General features: G+C 48.5%; 1 protein-coding gene across 1 annotated transcript in view; it reads right to left on the reverse strand.

Annotated features, from left to right (window-relative positions):
* Positions 1-15,288, reverse strand: part of SLC1A5 (solute carrier family 1 member 5) — a 40,931-nt gene that overhangs the window by 21,813 nt on the left and 3,830 nt on the right. The gene's annotated exons all lie outside the window — the stretch shown is intronic.

Here is a 15,288-nt window from a genome sequence, read left to right on the forward strand (position 1 = left end):
CCCATCATCCCTGAGCTCTGGCCTTGCTAGCTAGGGGTGATGGGAGTTGTAGTTCAACAATATCTGGGGACCCACAGGCTGAGAAAGGCTGATCTGGAGGGTCCCACAAGTTGGTACCCCATGCACTAGTTGCAGATCTCCAAAAATAACTTCTCCCAACTTAAAGGGCAACAGGGTGCTCCCAAAAACTGTATCGAGCCAAAGCACACAAATCAGCAGAAGCTGCAAATCCACACATACACACAGAAGCGTTGACTAGCTGCGCGCTCTTGCGTATCGATGGCAAAGCTTGTAAACATTGTGTGTGTGTTTGGGCTTGCGGTTTTTGGAGACTCGTTTGCAAGGCTGATTTGCCTGCAAGCAAATTCCAACTCCTCCCTGGCAGGTGATGGTGACAAAAATGCCAGCCTTCTAAAGAGCCCTCCAGGACGCTACCTCCATAACGCTTCCCAAAATGCATTTATTTTACTTCATTAGCTATATAATGACACCTTTTCTTCCAAGGAATTCAAGACAATGTATGTGGTTCTCCCTTCTCCTCAATGAATCCCTACAACAACCTGTCAGGTAGGTTAGGCTGAGAGACACTGACTGGCCCAAGGTCACCCAGGGAGCTTCATGCCTGAGTGGGGATTCGAACCCTGGCCTCCCAGGTCCTAGCCCAACATTAACCACTACACCATGCTGCCTCTCACAGGAATGTCCAGGCTCCACTGGGTCAAACCAGAGCGGCTCCTTTTATTCCAGTATGCCGTTTCATTGCTTGTTAACCAAGTCCTTCCAGGTAGCATCCATTGCTTGAAGAAGGAATGCAAGGCACCATCCAACTGCCTTAGGGACTCCCCTTCAGATTTGTGCACGGTTTGCTCCCAAGCCTTTTCTTCTCCCAAAGATTTCCCATAAGGCAGCAAAGTTATGGGATCACAGTTTCCCCTCTGTCCTACGAGACCACCTCTCCTGGTATGCCCCACAGAGGACCTTAAGGTCCATAAATAGCAACACCCTACGGGTCCCGGGCCCTAAGGAAGTCAGATTAGCCTCAACCAGAGCCAGGGCTTTTTGCTACGGGGCATGAGGAGAGCTGGGCAGCCATCACTTGAGATCTGAGGAGCATAAAAGTGCAACATTACTTCATAAATTGAAGGACCTTAACCCATAATTGAACAACACTGGCTCCGACCTGGTGGAACGCTCTGCCTCATGAGACCAGGGCCCTGCGGGATCTGATTTCTTTCCGCAGGGCCTGTAAGACAGAGTTGTTCCGCCCGGCCTTTGGCTTGGAATCAACTTGATCCCCTTCCCCTCTATCCTTTCTCCTTCTGTGATGGAACTCCTCTTTGGAGACTTCCCTGGCTTTTTTCTGGCCCACGTAGGACCAGTCTGGATAGATGGCCTTGGTGAAGATTTGACATTTTCATCCCCAAAAAGTTTTCAATTTGGGTTTCTACTGAAATGAGGCTGCATTTTAATGTTGTATTTTAATCTTGTTTTTAAGTTGTATTTTAATGAATTGTTTTTATACCTGGTGTTAGCCGCCCTGAGCCTGGTCTTGGCTGGGGAGGGTGGGGTATAAATAAAAAATATTATGATTATTACGTGCCAGTGTGCTTATTATCCCCACATTTTGTAGCCAGTGTCTACCTAGGGCTACCCAGAAAGCCCATGCCCCAAGGGGACTTCCAGGCTCCCCACTGCTGAGTCGCTCACTTCGCTCACAACCTACAGTTCATTTCAGAGCCTGTGTACCTCCATTCTCCCTGCCTCTCTGGGTCATCCAAGCCTTGGCCGAGAATAACCTGCTGCGTTGCCGTAACTCCTGGATAGATCGGATATCACAGTCTTCACCTTTGCTCACTAGGTTCCTGAATTTCCTTGCACCCTAATCCCCTCTCGTTACCACTTTTCTCCCCACGCCATCAATTCAGGGCTTGGAACTGCCAGAGGATTAACTGGGCAGCACAAACAAGATTAAGACTCCAATGCCAGGAGCGAGTGGCTGGCTCCATAGAGCAGAATACTGACCCAATTTGGAGAGGGGAGACCCCATCAGCACTTAGGGGGGCAGCCCTACTTTCTCCTCTTGCAGCACAGAAAGGGGTGGCATGCCAGATCAAGAAGCCCCCCCCCAAGCCCGCAGGGAGCTACGCACGTGCAGACCAGCCCCTCCCTTTCCCAACTCGTCCTGCAATAATAATAATAATAATAATAATAATTATTATTATTTATTCCCCGCCCATCTGGCTGGGTTTCCCCAGCCACTCTGGGCGGCTTCCAACAGAATATTAAAATACAATAATCTATTAAACATTAAAAGCTTCCCTAAACAGGGCTCTCTTCAGATGTCTTCTGCTATTTGAAACAAGTGACTTCGGATGCAGTTATGCACATGCAGCATTACGGCAAATTTTGTTCCATCTCCCTGCACCCCAAATTCTATTTCAGCACAAGCACAACCCCACTCACCCCGGCACAAGGAAAACAAAATCAAGGCGCAGCAATCCACATTGCCAGCATTGTTATTTCTCCGTCGTTTTTCAATAGCCACCTGACAGGAATTCAACAGGTGCGGCTCACTACAAGGAGCCAAAGCACCAACCCATCAGCAGAGGAAAAGCAATCAAATCAGCACCCTATAATCAAATCAGGAGCGGGGGAAAGCAAAGAGAAGCAGGAAACAATCCAGATCAGGACCAGAGACAGAAATAACAAGGTTAAATAGCCTCCTGTAGCCTCCATAAAGAGGTGGGCTGTTAAACCTGGTGCCCGAAGGCTATTTAGCTGTCTTTTGGGACGCCAGATGCAATAGTGGTTTGCTACGGGGTGTAAGGAGAGCTGGGCAGCCATCACTCGAGATTTGCGGAGCATAAAAGTGCATCATTACTTCATAAATTGAAGGAACCTAACCCATAATTGAACAATATTAGCATAAATTAAATTATCAGCCGGCCCACAACGACCGTGCGAGGTAGGCCAGGCTGGGAAACAGTGACTGGCTACTGGGGCAGACAAATTGATTGGATTCCCAAGTCACCTATGTTGGTTAAGCCATTATGTCAGATGGCTGTGGCAGTTTCTTTCAAGCTGTTAAGCGTCTCCTTTTCTCTCCCCCCCCCCATTTCCTTCTTCGCTAGATCTCTTCGCTTTCCCTCACACTGCTCTTTCCCAGCGCCAACAATCCTGCTTTTAGTGGACTTTTTCACTCCCGTGCCCTTCCAAATTTGTGGCGAGGGAGGAGCAGCCCTTCCCAGGGGCCGCCAACCATTTTGGGGGGCCGGTGGGAGCATTTGGAATTTTGAGAAAGTGGCAAAATGGCTGCCATTTGGGGAGGGGGCTGCTGCATGTCACAAAATGGCCGCCCCATCTAAAAATGCAGAAAAGAGGGCCACAAAAGGATGTGGGTGCGCCCCATGCCCATATTAAACAGTGAGGGAAACGCACCTGCGTGAGCCACTGCCATGTTTGTGCATAGAGAAGCGCTCTGCAATCTCTCCTCGGCTCAGATGGGCAGGTGGGCATGTCAAATCCTGGCCTCCAGAGAAATGTGGGCATGTTTCAGGGAGAGATGTTCCTGAGAAGGAGGCTGAACCTCGGGAACTGAGAGGAAAGTGTAATGGACTGTCGCCTGCTGTGGATTTCAGGAGGGAGAATTTACTAAGACCTTGCACAGGACGTTCTGTCGGGTGCCCCACATTGGCGGACCCCACCCCACATGAGAAGAGCATTAGTGGGCCAAGGCCTCACGTCCGAAACATAATTTTTCAATTCTTCATGGCTGTCATGTGTAATAAACAAAAATCTGCCCTTATTCCCTTATGGGGAACACAAGAGCCCTTACAGAGTCCTTTGCAGGTTCTCCATCAGTCAGAGAAAAGAACAGAGGCCAACCAGAGAATATTGAGAAGCAAAGCAGCTCGTAAGCCTGATCTTTATTGAACTGTTGCAACAGGGTGCTCCCCTTGCATGCAGGAAAGAACCAAGGTGTGCCCGCCCTTATATAGACATTTTAAATTCCCTGCCCTGGAGCTCAAGACCATCCCTCCATACATCATACATACATCACAGAAGGGGTGTAACCCAAGACCACCACCCCAGATACATCATACCTACATCACAGAAAAGGCGGTCTACACCAGAAATCTGAGTGCGTTGTTTATCTCGTCTGACAGGTTACCTGTTAATGGTTGGATTACCTGGGGAGCCTGGCCAGTCTTTTGTAATGATAAATACTTATTCCTGAGCCAGGTCACAGGTTCACCCTATTCATACACAGACATACCCTTAAGACAGGACTTGTGAACAAAAAGATAATGGGGAGGCTTTTCGATTTTCCTTTGACCTAGCAGAGAAATATGAGGTTAATGCGGGAGGGACAAAATGCTTTCAGGACTTTTCCTGTGGGGTTTCAGACATGTGGTTTATATACACAGTTATGAACATTTATTTTATATATGACCTTAATTTTTTTATTTCACATGAAAACAGAACTGCAGGATATCAACCACAAGCAAACGGGTTATCAGACTACGATCGGACTTCTCAAAACTCTGCGTACTGTTCTGCGGAACACGCGCCATTCTGTTTCGTGCTTGGAAGACATGGGTGGCCACACATGGGTGCAACACTAGATGCTAAACTTAGAGGAGCAAAAAAATTATGCAGAGAACTGTGCCGTTACATTGACTGAAAGCTGCAAAGATGCCAGGGTGAGATATCACAGTTCCCGCAAAGCACTTGACAGAAGCATCCTGTGATAAGATGGATTTATTTTATTTTATTTTATTGGGGGGGGGGATATTACTGAGAAACACAAAAGGGGAGAAACTGGATACCAGATCAGAAAGAAAACCAATGTGGTATCTTTTGCTGCCTCAGTGCCCAACTCACCAGCTGACTGCAACCAGGCAAAATGCAACTGGCGCCCGGCTAATTTCTAACACTGATATATGTATGTACGTCTAACATAGCTGAATACAACCCACATGGAGATTTCATCTGAACCTCTCTTACAGTGAATCTGAGCCACCACCTAAAGGAATCTGACCTTCCCAACTCGTTGCTCCCTTTTATCTCATGCCTCCATCTATGAGAAATTCTTTCTTCGGAAACCCAAGGCGACTGCTCTGCACCAACCAGGCTATTTTCTACTTGCAGGTGTGTCAGGTTTGAGAAAAGCAGGTTACGGCCCTGCCCTGCACACTGCTCATTATTGAATGAAGGGTCAAGTCTCCCCTTATCTCTTTCCGAAAGGCACAATCGTATCTGAAATGTTGTCTGTTATTATAACTGAGCAGCTATTTACCCTGGGATGAAGTCTTCCATTTCCTCTTCCAGCAATCTCCTGAGCTTCTTTCTCCTCCTCAGTTATCACCCTTACAGCTTTAGGGAAGAGGACAAAACTAACTCCATTTGCTCCTGCGTAAGTCTTCCAAGCATCTTAAAAAGTAGAGATCGCCTTGCCAACCAAGGTCCGTATAGTAAAAGCTATGGTTTTCCCAGTAGTGATGTATGGAAGTGAGAGCTGGACCATCAAGAAGGCTGATTGCCGAAGAATGGATGCTTTTGAATTCTGGTGCTGGAGGAGACTCTTGAGAGTCCCATGGACTGCAAGAAGATCAAACCTCTCCATTCTGAAGGAAATCAGCCCTGAGTGCTCACTTGGAAGGACAGATCCTGAAGCTGAGGCTCCAATACTTTGGCCACCTCATGATAAGAGAATACTCCCTGGGAAAGACCCTGATATTGGAGGGCACAAGGAGAAAGGGACGACAGAGGACGAGATGGTGGGACAGTGTTCTCGAAGCTACCAGCATGAGTTTGACTAAACTGTGGGAGGCAGTGGAAGACAGGAGTGCCTGGTGTGCTCTGTTCCATGGGGTCACGAAGAGTCGGAGACGACTAAACGGCTAAACAACAACAAGTCTTCCAAATTATTGCTCCCAATGCCTCCATTAACCTTTCCACATGCCTCCCAGATGTTTTAGGCTACAAACCCCTATAGGCCTTGCTGACTAGGACTGGTGGGAATGGCAGTTCAAAATGTTTGGAGGGCACCAGGTTGGAGAAAGACGATTTAAAGTAGCACCACCTGCTCCACCCCCTTTCTGTAGTTTTTATATCCTATTGAATCTCACCCATTCCACATTCTGGGATCTCAGGCACTCCAGCTCCGTCCAGATTTGGACGGTCTCAATCACTAGCAAAACAGAAACAGTTCCCCTTGCTTTAACCATGGTTAAGCCATATGCCTGAACCTTGGCCAAAGGCTGGTGATCAACCGACATGGGGAACCAAAATTAAAAGCGGTTTGCATTTGACCGTGGCTATGCCTGCATAAAGCCAGCAACGTCTGAGGCAGCTTCTCTGAAGGAACTCCTGGCACATGCTCTCCAAAATCACCTCTTCCGCCCCAGCCCAGAACAAGTACATCTTTGTTAGACTGTGGCTACAAAGGACAAACAGCGGAAAGGTTTGAATTCCAAAAACTTCCAAGCGCCCTCCCGTATAATGACTATCATTTTAGAAAGCTCGGGAACCCAAAGACATCAAGCAAGCAAGAGAGCAGCAGTCCTCATTTAAGAACCGCTGGTTTAGATCATAGAATCATCTTCTTTGGCCATCACTCATAGCTGAGTAAGATTGTCTTCCATAAACACGGTTTTAACAAGGAGTCCGTGAGTGACTGTAGAGGCCAATTCTGGATCCACATATTCTTCCACAGTGGGGTCATTGGTTCCCGGGTGGAAGTTGGTCATGGTGTGGATTTGCCAAGCGTGCCTTCCTCTGAGCACGTTTCTCCCTTGCGTTCTGAGTTCGAGTGTCTTCAAAGTCCATGACACCTTTGGTAAAGGCTGTTCTCCAACTGGAGCGCTCGCAGGCCAGTGTTTCCCAGTTGTTGGTGTTTATACAGTACTACATTGTTTTAGATTTGCCTTGAGACAGTCTTTAAACCTCTTTTGATGACCACCAGCATTACGCTTTCCATAGAATCATAGTTGGAAGGGGTCCCAAGGATCATCTAGTCCAACCCCTTTGCACGAATAAATGTCATAGCCGTACTTTAAAACTGGGGTCCATGCAGCCCACAAGATAGCATCCCCCCCCCAATGTGTGTCAAGGCCTCTGCTCCCAGCCACCCCTGTTCATTTTCTTGTAACTGGGAGGTGGTTTTTATCCTAAACGTTTGAGGGTTCCCATCTCCTTTTGCACCAGGAGGGGCAGTGTAAGGCTTTTGCCTTTTTTATTATTATTTTTTTGGGGGGGAGTCTCTAAACCTCAACAGGTATTCTTCTGTGCAAAGGGTACAGTGATACCTCAGAAGTCAAACAGAATCCATTCCGGAAGTCCGTTCGACTTCCAAAACGTTCGGGAACCAAGGGGCGGCTTCCGATTAGCTGCAGGAAGCTCCTGCAGCCAATAGGAAGCCGCGACGGACGTTCAGGTTCCAAAGAACATTTGCAAACCGGAAGAATCACTTCCGGGTTTGCAACGTTCAGGAGCCAAAACATTCGACTGGCAAGGTGTTTGACTTCCAAGGTCTGAATGCATTCTGTGGTGCACATGTAAGCTTCTTAGACTTACATATGTCAGCCTGGGGCTCCCAGGATTTTGGACCCCTGATCTAAAAAATAGGGTGCGTGTTCAACTAAATTTTACACAGAGTAAAAGGTAAAGGTAAACCTGCCCGTACGGGCCAGTCGTGTCCGACTCTAGGGTTGCGCGCCCATCTCACTTAAGAGGCCAGCGCTGTCCGGAGACACTTCCGGGTCACGTGGCCAGCGTGACGAAGCTGCTCTGGCGAGCCGGCACCAGCGCAGCACACGGAAATGCCGTTTACCTTCCCACTGGTACCTATTTATCTACTTGCACTTTGACATGCTTTCAAACTGCTAGGTGGGCAGGAGCTGGGACCAAACGACGGGAGCTCACCCCGCCGCGGGGATTCGAACCGCCGACCATGCGATCGGCAAGTCCTAGGCACTGAGGTTTTGCCCACAGCGCCACCCGCGTCCCTTTACACAGAGTAGACGCTTTTAAATTCATGAGCATGACTAAGTTAGGCCCATTCATTTCAATACATAGTAAGACTTGGCTGAGTGCCACCTGGGGCTCTTGAGGATTTCCACCCGACCCCTAATTCTCAGGAATTTGGAATTTTCCTTTTGCTCTCAGCCCAGAAATAAGTCATCTTTTTAGCCTAAATGAGCTGTTCTTTAGCTTTTTTTTTTTTTTTAGGGGGGGAAACACACACAAAAAAACCCAACCTCACGACATCAGCAAGGAAACTCAATACCCGACGCATGTTGCATCAGATTTAGGAGGACAAAACCATCCTTGTCCCACCCCCTTTTCAGAAAGAACTGAGTCAAAGAAACAGACGGTGTACAGAAATAACTGTACCTACTCCAAAAAGCATCGTCACAAACTGTCTCTCCTTCCCTACCGCGACAGTGCCCAAGTTCCATTATGAGCAGCCGAAAAGACCCTGCGCAAAATACCCCCTGCACAAAGCTCTCTGAATTAGCTCCTCCCTCCCATCTCTTTTCAAAGCACCTTCCCTCTAACGGCAGACGTTTAAATGTCGGCTCTCATGACTCAGGATTCCATGCGACTCATAAACTACAGGCGCTTCTGACTCCACGTGTAAAAATCATCGCCACCGCAAGGATCTCGTGGTAGTGAACTGTCTGCTTGGAAATAAGCAGAGAGGTTTATTCCCAGGGTTGATGAAGTTCACCAACGTGTTCTCTGCCTATCTTTTTTAAAAAGAGCCTGAAGGGCTGGAAAACCAATTTTTTATGGGGAGGAGAGAAATGAGGGGTGATGACACATTGTGAACAATGAGAGGGAAGTGGACCACTCTGCCTTTCTTGAATTCTCATAGTATTCTCAAGAACCATTTGCCGTTTGTCTAAAAAAACAAAATACCGTAGGCAAAGGACGCTAGATTTATTATTGTGTTCGCAGAAGGCCAGCCGAATCTGACAATTCTAAGAAGTGGAACAGCCTGTCTCCAATGACCACATGGCTATCTCCTGACTGTTTTTGTGAATGAGCCGCTATGGGTAAGATAAACATAGAATTGCAGAGTTGGAAGGGACCACATACGATCATCTAGACCAACCCCCTGCAATGCAGGAATCTTTTGCCCAACGGGGGGCTCAAACCCACAACCCTGAGACTGACAGCCTCATGCTCTACTGAATGAGGATTAGGGGGTGCATAAACTCAGCAAGAAGGGACACAGGTGGCACTGTGGGTTAAACCACAGAGCCTAGGACTTGCCAATCCAAATGTCGGTGGTTCGAATCCCCGTGACGGAGTGAACTCCTGTTGTTCAGTCCCTGCTCCTGCCCACCTAGCAGTTCGAAAGCACGTCAAGTGCAAGTAGATAAATAGGTACCGCTCCGGCAGGAAGGTAAACGGCGTTTCCGTGCGCTGCTCTGGTTCACCAGAAGCGGCTTAGTTATGCTGGCCACATGACCTGGAAGCTGTACGCCGGCTCCCTCGGCCAATAAAGCGAGATGAGCGCCGCAACCCCAGAGTCGTCTGAGACTGGACATAATGGTCAGAGGTCCCTTTACCTTTACTAAACTCAGCAAGAAAAGGACTTGGCCAATGGCGTTTTCCAAAGTCTAGTGAAATTCTAATGCAACAGATACAACCATGGCTTGAGCACCAGCACCCAGCCTCAGACTTCCTGCTGCTCCCTTCAGCCCCAAATACACTCCATTTCAATCCAATTTCCTGGTTCGGGAAGGGAGTTTGCTGCTTGCCTCCCAAATGGAAAACGGAGGCACAATTTACCAGCTGCTCAGAGCCACTGAAGGCTGCAAGTTCAAGGCTGTTGTGCAAGAGAAGCAGTCGGACATGCCTCTTTAGGGAAGTCCCAGAGCTCAGTGGGAGAGCAGAGAAATTAAATGCAAAAAGGTCCCAAGGTCAGTCTGTGCTATTTCCATGTAAGGATGGAGAGGGGGAAAGCTGCCAGTCAGCATAAGCAAGATGAACCAATGCCCTGGTTCTGACTTGGAGGGCAAAGCACAGCGTTGTTTGCCAAATTTGGGTGTAACAGTACAGTTTTCCGGGAGAATTGCAGCTCCAGTTCTCTGGAATCAGCTTCCGGCTGAAATTAAGCAAGCCCCAAACATTCTTGCCTTCAGGTAGCAACCGAAAACTTATCTTCCTAAAGGGTCTTCCTTTGAGCGTGACTCAGCAGCTTTTGTTGTGTGGTGACTCAGCAACTCTTAAACTGGTGTGTGCATTCCATTTTCTGATACAGTCATACCTCGGGTTACAGATGCTTCAGGTTGCGTTTTTTTGGGTTACAGACCGCCAAAACTCGGAAGTACCAGAATGGGTTACTTCCAGGTTTCGGCGGTCATACATGTGCAGAAGCGCTAGATCACACTTTGCACATGCGCAGAAACGCAACCCACGCGTGCACAGACGCGACGCTGCGGGTTGCGAACGTGCATCCCGCACGGATCACGTTCGCAACCCAAGCATCCACTGTCTTTATTGTATGCAAAAAAAACCCCAAAACCACGACCCTTCCAGAGACATGGGGGGAAAGAGTTCTATCACAGTCTTCATCAACTTGTTGCTCTGCAGATGTTTTTGGGGTACAACTCCCATAATTCTCAGCCAGCTGCACCAGAGGGCACTAGGCTGCGTTAGGATCTCCCAAAAGCATTCCTGCTCCCAGGAATGCCTGGAGAAACCCACCCCTTTCGCTGAGCGGTCTTCTCTGCCCCCGGAAAGATCCTGTTTCTCTGCAGCCAGAGCCTTTACGTAACCACTGCCAGCTTGCTCCATCCGTCCACAATGGCTCAATTCAGAGTCGCTCAGCGTTACCCCAGGTTCTGGAAGGTCACAGCAGAAAACTGGATTTCCACTGGTAGGGGACAGCGGAAAACTGGATTTCTACCCGCAGCAGTAATCAGTCGATACGGCTCCAGCCACAAACGGGGAGCCCCAGATTGAGGTCAACCTGAAAGACACCCTCTTTGTTCCCCCAGAGTGGCAGAGGCGGAGGACTAACCCGGCTCAAGCTCAATGTCAGCATTAATAAAGCTCTCCCTCCCATCTCTGCCTCGTATAGCAAGGGGTTTAGCTCTCCTGGAGCTCAAGCTTATCAAAAGCACAAGTGACAATTCTATTATTTTGCTTTATCACCAGCTTAGACCAAAAGTGAACCCAAGGCCAAAGTAACTTCATTTGCAGAAATTTAACTCCATGCATCTCTTAACTCCGCCACTTCTGATGCAACAGACTACAGCTGTACCTTGGAAGTCGAACGGAATCCATTCCGGAAGTCCATTCGACTTCCAAAATGTTCAGAAACCAAAGTGCGGCTTCTGATTCACTGCAGGAAGCTCCTGCAACCAATCGGAAGCTGCAGAAGTTGTGTCAGACGTTCGACTTCCCAAAATAGTTCGCAAACAGGAACAGTCACTTCCAGGTTTGCGGCGTTTGGAAGCCAAAACGTTTGAGAACTGCGGTGTTTGAAAACCAAGGTACGACAGCATTGGGGCTCCTCTTCTGGAAGCTCTTACAGGACAAGTTTCCAAATTTGATGGCGGCAAATTATTTTGAAAGAGCTGCAGCGTTCGAGCTCAGAAACAGCAGGGACTACGCAGAAATGGCAAAGCTGACGGGGAAATTAAGAGATCAAAATGATGAACATTTCGCAGAAGAATGGAGGCCTTTCTTGGACTATTAACAAAATAGCGGTCAGGGTAGGAGATAGAAGCAACGGAAGCAGAATGACAAAACTAATAGAGAAACTTTGTGTAATACAGTGGTGCCCCGCAAGACAAATGCCTCACTAAACGAAAAACCCGCAAGACGAAAGGGTTTTCCGATTTTTAGCGGCTTCGCAAGACGAAGTTCCCTATGGGCTTGCTTCGCAAGATGAAAGCCCATAGGGAAATCTCCGGGGACAGCGGGGAAGCGCAGCGCGCCTTCTCCTCTGTTCCCGGACCTGTCCTGAAGGCTTGCGGTGGGAGGTCCGGGAACAGAGGAGAAGGCGCGCAGCGCTTCTCCTCTGTTCCCGGGGCTTGCAGTGGGAGGAGGGTTTTTCCTCCCCACCGCCAACATTCAGAACAGCTACCCCTATCCGCAGCTTGGAGAGCCCTGCGGGGAAGTCTTGCAGGGCTCCCCAAGCTGCGAATGTCTGCCCCGCGCGAGGGGCGCTCTGCTTAAGAGCGCCCCTCGTGCGGGGCAGCAGGCTGCTATCCGCAGCTTGGAGAGCCCTGCGGGGAAGTCCTGCAGGGCTCCCCAAGCTGCGAATGTCTGCCCCGCGCGAGGGGCGCTCTGAAGCAGAGCGCCCCTCACGCGGGGCAGCAGGCTGCTATCCGCAGCTTGGAGAGCCCTGCGGGGAACTCCTGCAGGGCTCCCCAAGCTGCAGATGTCTGCCCCTCGTGCGGGGCAGCAGGCTGCTATCCGCAGCTTGGAGAGCCCTGCGGGGAAGTCCTGCAGGGCTCCCCAAGCTGCAGGCGTCTGCCCCACGCGAGGGGCGCTCTGTTCTGAAGGGTGGCGGTGGGGAGAAAAGTGCTTCTCCCCCCGCCAGCCTTCAGAAGAGGTCCGGGGACAGACTGTCCCCGGACCTGGTCTGAAGGCGGTCTCCATAGGAATGCATTAATTGATTTTCAATGCATTCCTATGGGAAACCGTGCTTCGCAAGACGAAAAACTCGCAAGAAGAAAAAACTTGCGGAACGAATTAATTTCGTCTTGCGAGGCACCACTGTAAAGATATAGTGCCGTAGAAAATGTTTGAGTAAGAACACTGCTGAAGTGGGAGCAGGAAGTCAATTTACAAAACTATTTGATGTGAAAATGTTAGGGGAAGGTTAATTTAAAAAGTTTTACTAAAAGAAATGGGGAGCAGAGCTTCCCCCATGCAGAATTTTGGCAAAATTCTGAACTAAACTGTTTTTCTGGGCTTATCACCAGGGTGATGCAAGCAGCTGTTTCGGAGGGTGGACACACCAATCGGATTGTGGCCAATATAGCAATTGAAACTGCATGACCACTCTGGTCTTAAGGCAGGGCAAAGTCAATAGCCTATTTGCAAGCAGTCAGGGCAACCGTTTTATGAGATCGTCTCTCCTTCAACTGGAAATGGTCCAAATGGAAAAAGCTGGACATGGGTCACATCTTTGACTTGGCAAAGGTGAGCAAAGGTAGAGAGACTCCATCTAGGCAAGGGAGAGGAAGCTACCCCACTTGTGTGCAATGCCAGGTAAATTGATGAAAACAGGGGAACTGCCCCCCTCAAGGCTTGTGGATTACGTAGTGCAATTTTTTTAAGCTGGAGGGGGGGGAGAGAAGCACACACAGTAAAGAATGCAGTTGAGCTCCCAGCCAGGCATCCTCAACCTGGTGCCCTCCAAATGTTGCTTGACTCCAGTTGATGGGACTTGGAATACCCAGAGGGCACCAAGTTGGCAAAGGCAGAGTTAACGTATCATATGCAGTGTTAGAAATTCAGATATATAAGCCAATGGCCAAACGGCACCTTAAACCTAGGTTACAGTCACCACAACCAAACAATGGAATTTATTCTTATTCTTAACTCCATTTCTCTGCTGCTTTATACTGTAAAGAACAGATCTCGAAGAGACATTGAAACGTCAAGCCAAACAATCCAGAACAAAACAAATTCAAGTTTCAAGGGAAATATTTCAGATCCTTCTCTATGTGACAGTTGGCTTTCCCCAGTCTGGCGTCCAGAGACCTCCACGTGGTCGCAATGGGACCCACGCCAGTGGCAAAACGCGTCTGCCTAATTTCTAACACTGGTTGTATGTGGGAGCTGTGAAATGCTTCTGTGTTTGAGACCCTAAAGAGGTGCAACCAAGGTTAACTGGTAGCCAAGGTGCAATTTTATTAGATTTTCTCTCTTCGGCATTAAGACACTGCTTGCGGAGGCAATAGCTCGACGCTATAGATCGCCCTGCTAACGCTTTCGAGCCTTCCGGATGTTTTGAATTCCAGCTCCCATCTGCCCCTGCCCAAAGGACCAACGGTTGTGGAAAATGAGCTGAAATCCCATTATCCTGGAGGCAATTCAACTAATCCACATTCTCCTGCAACAGTGTAATTTGTGATTGTTGTTACACGCACGGGGGGGGGGGTATTTTTTTGGGGGGGTGGAAAAAAGTAGGGGGCGAGGGTTACCAGAATACCAAATTTGGTAATGGGCAGGTGTATAAAAAGGCTTCTATACTCCCCCGGTGGGGGGAATGTTAAAACCCAGCTAGCCCTGAAATTAAAGATTCCCATCTAGGAGAGGGTAGAAATTATCTCGACGTGGCACCCACAGCTCCAAGCTATGCGGAAAAAAGGTCTTGCAACAGATCCTGGACTGGGAGCATGTGTCTGGGCAGAGGAAGTGGGGGAACTGGTTCTTGCTATATCTTAGCTTTCGCCAGCTCCTTGGAACTTTGCGTCTCAGGGGCACAGCGCCCAGGCAAGCGCTTTGCTGTGGCAGGTGCCCAGAGGTTGCAACAGTGCGAGGAAAACTGGAAGAGAACAACCCACATGATCACAAAACATTGGGTCATCTATTGTGCATGCATCACATGGGGTGTCAGTTCCAACTGGTAGGCTGGGCTGGGAGCAGGGTTCTCTACACAAGTTCTCAAGTACTCAGTAGCCAAAAAAATCTGTTATATAAATACTGTATCAGGTTATGGCCTGGGTAACTACAATAACATTTTCTTGTAATTTATACATTTGTTGCTGTTCTGTTCTGTTTTCTGCTACGTACTTCTTTTCTTCTTCTTTTTTGTGTTTTATCATACCCTGTCTGCATGTCATTATGTATTCTTTTATTTTTCAATAAAGAATATGAGCTAAAAAATAAATCTGCTTTATGCATGGACAGGATGTTCCAGTGCTTCCAAGATCCAGGTCAGATAAAGAAGGTGGTTCTCGTAATTTTCTATCTGGGATGGTGACACAAACACACCAATATTGCAGCTCTTCAGGATCTCGGGCAGAAAACATCTTCATCACCTGATGCTCGATTCTATTTTTAACCAGTGATACAAGGACTGAACTTGGGACCTTTTGTGAAAGACTGTTCTATTTCATTGAGGATCCGTGCTTCCTTGAAACAATTCTAACCTGGCCTGTGTATGACCAGAATAAGGTGGTGGAACACACTGCAGGCAAGCAATCGCACATTTACTTATCTATGGGGTTTTTTGTTGTTGTTAAATCCCTCTGCAACAGAAAGCCAGCCCAGTTGGCAGAGGCCTTGGACATGCCACAGCTACCTGCC

The sequence above is a fragment of the Podarcis raffonei genome, chromosome 8 (assembly GCF_027172205.1).
Source record: "Podarcis raffonei isolate rPodRaf1 chromosome 8, rPodRaf1.pri, whole genome shotgun sequence".
NCBI classification, from domain to species: domain Eukaryota; kingdom Metazoa; phylum Chordata; class Lepidosauria; order Squamata; family Lacertidae; genus Podarcis; species Podarcis raffonei.